This window comes from Pteropus alecto, unplaced genomic scaffold (assembly GCF_000325575.1).
Source record: "Pteropus alecto unplaced genomic scaffold, ASM32557v1 scaffold25, whole genome shotgun sequence".
In the NCBI taxonomy this organism is placed as follows: domain Eukaryota; kingdom Metazoa; phylum Chordata; class Mammalia; order Chiroptera; family Pteropodidae; genus Pteropus; species Pteropus alecto.
In genome coordinates, this window is record NW_006441955.1 from 5693437 (window position 1) to 5698674 (window position 5238).

Genomic DNA, 5238 nt, shown 5'->3' on the forward strand with positions numbered 1-5238 from the left:
GAACAGCCAATGCAAAGCCATGTCTGCACTGCACCACATCCCTTACCATGGCCTCTATCTCGGTCTAGGTGGTTGACCCCTAGGACGCCCCTGCCTTCCCCTGTCCAGACTCCATAGTATCTTTCTCGCCCAGTCCCCAGCCCTGCAATCAGAGGGAGCTGGTGGATCTAGGTAGCATCCTCATGGAAAATAACCAAGGAGATCCGAGGAGGTCCCCATACTTTAGAGTCTGATTTCCCCAGTATGAGGTGGTCATACCAGTGGGGATGCACAGTATGATTTTAGGAGGTACATGGACAAGCACCTCCTTTTTTCAGTAATGCATTTATTTTAAAACGTATTTAGAAAAAAAACAAGTGTATCAAACTTGATATTATTGCCAAGGACACATGGAGAAAAGCTTTGTTTATTTCAATGCAATATAGAGGAATACACACACATAGAGAGAGAATATTAATTGTTGAATCTTGGAGAAGGAGAAAGGGTGTTCATTCTCTAGTTTTGCACCTTTTCTGTGTAATCAAGGAATTTCAGGTACAAAGTTGGTGGAGGGAAATAAAACTGAGACATTCCCCCTTGAGTTCCTTTCTCAAGACAGTAGCGGAATACAGTGGTTACAAGTGCAGGCTTGGGAGCCGGACTGACTGGGCAAGGCTCCAGTCTCTGGCTTTGAACCAGTTCTCAACCTGCCTCAGTTTCTCCATCTAAAAAGTGAGATGGTAACAATACCTACAACGTCAGGTTGTCCTGAGGCTCTGATGAGTTAATGAACTGTCACCAGAGCACTGGCCCATCTGAAGCGGGAGCTCCATAGACACTGGCTATGCTGTGGTTGGCCCACTCGTTGGAGAACCCTAGGCAGGCACATTAATGTGGGTCGTGGTGGAAGGCCACCCGACGCCTGGTGATGGCCCTCTTTTGAAAGGCTTCACATCCTGCCTCCTCTTTTGCCTATGAACACCCACCCCCCACACACACTCTAGCCAGTTCTGCACAGAATGCATTTTTATAGATCAGATTTATTAGTACTTCTATTAGGCTGTTAATTTTTTATTTCAATTGTTAAAATTTAATAACATTGTTTTGTTTTCACTGTTCATTTGTAAGATTAAAGTCTATTTGAGGCAGGTCACGCTGGGTTTCGTTTCCATTTGCAGGAATAACGAAAATTTTCCTTTTAAAATAAATTTTAAGAGGTGAGTAGATTTTTGAACTACTGTCACAATATTTCTGTAAATCTAAAACTGTTCTAAAAATTTTTTATTTTAAAAACCCAGATTTGAGGTTTTAAAAAAAGTTTTTATAGAAAAGAGAATCGATTAAAGGAAAATATTAAATACTGGCTCTGGGGATTTGCAGAGACTAATGGATAGGAAACACTGCTTTGCTGGAAACCAGTTTGATCAGCCTGCTTTCCTCCCAACCCTGATCAATTGTCTTCACAGGAGAGGGGTTTGGGGGGCAGGGAGAGGGGAGAGAAGGAACTATGATGATAGAGCACAGAGCTCTTTGGGGTGGGAAAAGGCTGTGGGGGCTGTCTCTGCCAGGATCTCTCTCAGAGTTGTGATGGAAATGAGTCTAATGACAGGTTAAGGGATGGCGAAACTCCCCGAAACTAGCAACAGTGGGGAACAGTTAGTGCCTGAAGGGCTAGGCAGGCAGCTCTTGCTGGAGTCCTCTGAGGGCAGAAGTTCTGGGATTGAGCCACCTGACAGGAGCTATGGCCTTCCGTGGAGGAATGCAACCTGCCCCACAGTAGGAGAGCCACTGAACAAACCTTCAGCCTCTTTCCTTCCATTGTCTAAGCCCCTGCTGCTGCTTCCCACTGGCTGAAACAACCAGAAGCCAGAGGGCAAGGGAACTCACATGACACAGTCAGTGGAGAAGAAAAAAAGGCAGAGCATGTGCCTGCAGGGGCAGAAGGAGAATATCCAGTGCAGGCCTGGGCAGTTTGGAGTGGGAGGGCTGCTGCAAACATTCAGCAGATGTGTGATAAGAGCCTGGAAGACAGAGTCAAACTGTCTGTGCTTCATACCTACAGCGTAGTTGTACAGGACAGTCACTTCCCCCATCTGTCACTGGGGGAGCAAACACTCCTTCCAGGAGTGCAGAGAAGCTGGACGCACAGTAAGTAGGCTTGCTGGTCAAACCAGACTATCACCTGCCCTTTCCAAGAGGACGGAGCCCCTCCCATCTCCCCCCTGCTCCACAGGCCCAGCTGGATCCTCTGCAGCCACTTTGGGGGCTGTAACGTCCTTGGCAAAGCTCCTGGTTGGTCCTGCTTCACACTCAGCTTCCTGGCTGTCTCAAATCCCACCACACTGCTTCTTACCTCTTCACCCCTTCACTGTACAGACCAGGAGCAGAGGCCCAGAGAGGGGAGCAGCTAGTCCAAAGCCACACAACAAATCAGTGACAGGTCAGTGGATTTAAAGGGGCCTAGTAGGCCAGTACAGGAAGGCCATTTCCCCAGAACCAGGCTGATATCCTAGCGGGGGATGGGGAGCAGGGGCGATGGGTAGCGGGGCGGAGGGCTTCCTTAGGAGGCAGGGAATCCTGGTCAAGGCTTCTGGCTGTCTATAGTTTTCCAGCCTAATTAAACACCTGCAAATCTATTTGCTACTAATGATATAGAGGGAGCTCCAGGGAATTTTTGAAGGACAAAAACAATCATTCACATCGAAAGAATACAGTGCAGACCTGCAGGAATGTAGGTGCCAAGGGGTTCCCATGATTCCAACACCCCCATCTCCATCAGGCCATGTCTCCCCATTCTCTTATGGATACTTGATGTCCTCTCCATCTTAAGTAGAGAGATTGCAAAAGTACCTTCAAGCTCTTCTTCCTCCCATGGCCTTGGCTGCCCTGTTTCTAATCCCTGTCTGTGCTGAGTGGCTGTGTGACCTTGGGCGCATGTCTGCCCTCTCTGGGCCCGGTCTTTCTCACCTGTTTAAAGGAATAATGATCCTTCTCCCATTTCCTTCATCTTGCCACTCTAGGAGATGAGAAAACTCTTAGACCCAACAATTCTCTCTCTTCCCACTTTCGGACAGCCCCACCATACTGAACTTCCTACCACTCTCCAAATATACCCCATGAAATTGGGAAGGTATATCAGTTTGATTTTGCTGTGTAACAAACCACCTCCCAAATTCAGTACTTGGTTTAAAACAATAAGCATTAACAGGTCAGCTGGGCTTATTGCTGCACCTGAGTCAGGACTTCCTGTCTATGACAAATTGATTACAAAATTGGCCCCAGTTCACCACCCTTACCCTCATATCCATGCCCCTTGTAATATGACTTTACAATTCCTCCCATCGAAAGGGGGAGGCTATTTTCCTACCCCATTAATCTGGCCTGGCCTTATGACTTGCTTTGATCAATAGAATGTGGCAGAAGCGATGATGGGCCAGTTCTGAGCCCTGGCCTTAAAATATCTTCCATGCTTCTTCTTGCTCTCTGGCCGCCTGTCACTGCTACCATGAGAATAACCTGGGCTAGCCTGCTGGAGGATGAAAGACAGCACAGAGAGAGGCCCCAGCCATACTAACCCAGGTCAGTGGATCTGACAGCCCCAGTCAACTAGGGTGGCCAACTCTTTCAGTTTGCTCAGGATTGAGGGGTTTCCTGGGATGAGGGTCTTTCAGTGCTATAATGGGGACATTCCTTGGCAAACCAGGAAGGTTGATCACCCCACAGCTGACTCAGCAGCTAACTCAGGTGCAGGAGTAAGCAACAACTCTTGTTCCTTCCTTGAGCTATAAAAATTTCTTTTTTTCTTTTTTTTTACACCTACAGCACTTAGTCTTCCTAGGTAGTCTCCCATCCAAGTACTAACCAGGCCCAACTCTGCTTAGCTTCCGAGATCAGATGGGATCGAGTGTGTTCAGAGTGGCATGGCCGTAGACTAAGGATTTCTTTTTCCCTCCTATGCAATCACCTCCTTGCTGGCATTCTGTCTCACAAAGGGACTTTCTTTTTTAAATTTTTATTTGTTAAATCATCATACAGTCAAATTTACTTTTTTCTTTTGATGTACAGTTCTATGAATTTTAACATGTATAGCTTTGTATAACCACCACCATAATCAGGACACAGAACAGTCCCATCATGCCAAGGGAAATTTTTACAAATATGTGTTTATTTTAAAATTTTGGGATAGATAATATATATATTTTGTAAAAAAAAAAAAAAACGTTTAAAAGTATAAAGTTTATTCAGTGAGAACTGTTTCCCACTGCTAATCACTCCTCAGATGCAATCTCTAGTTTCTAGTACCTCCTTTTAGAGATGCGTTATGCATATGAAAGCATAAATATGTAAAACTATCCTACCCTGGTTTTATACAACTGGAATTGCATTTAGTTTTTTGTACTTAATATATTTCAAAGATTGCTTCAGATCAGTAAAATTATAGTCTATACATACATGGTACTTACCATGTGCCAGGCACTGGTCTAAATTCCTTAAGACTAGCTTTTTTGTTTTTGTTTTTGTTTTTTTACTCATTTACTCCTGAGCATTTTTAAAGATATATGGTATTATTATTACTCCTACTAATCCCATTTTGGAGATAAGAAAACTGAAGCTTAGAGAGGTTAGGTTAGGCAACCGGCCAAGGTCACACGGCCAGTAAGTAGCAGAGCTAAAGTTAGGACCCAGGCGTTCTGAGGGACCCCATTAATCTGCCTTGGTGCACTTCAGGTAATTTCATGGAATTCCACTATATCCAGACATGGTCATTTATTTAACCAGCCTCCTCTTGATGGCCATTATTTGCCAGTGCAAACAAGGCTGCGCTGGAATTCTCAGTCATTTGTCTTTCCCGACATGTGGAAGTGTATCTGCTGAATTAGTTCCTAGAAGTTGAATGCCTGGGTCACAGGGTACGTGCAGTTTTATATTTGATAGATATCTCCAGATTGTCTTCCCGAGAATTGTAACAGTTTATACTGCCACCAACAACTCGTGAGAGAACTTGTGCCCTACACTTTCACCAACATAGGATATTATCAAAAATTTTGGCCTATGCCATATAATAGGGGAAATGGCAACTTGATGTAGTTTTTATTAGCATTTCTCTTACCATAATTGAGCCAGGACCTCTTTTCATATGTTTAGAAGCCATCTGTGTATGCTTTTTGTGAACCATCTATCTACGTCTTGTGTCCATTTTTCTTTTGGGTTACCAATCTTTTAAAAAAATTGACATATGATCTCTCATACATATGAGAC

The 5238-nt window shown here is 44.5% G+C and overlaps 1 non-coding gene across 1 annotated transcript; it reads right to left on the reverse strand.

The window, feature by feature from the left end:
• Positions 1 to 3792: 3792 nt before the first annotated feature.
• On the reverse strand, positions 3793 to 3911 carry LOC112485896. Its single transcript, XR_003048588.1, has one exon. It is a non-coding gene; the product is annotated as a 5S ribosomal RNA (ribosomal RNA).
• Between the last annotated feature and the right edge of the window lie 1327 nt (positions 3912 to 5238).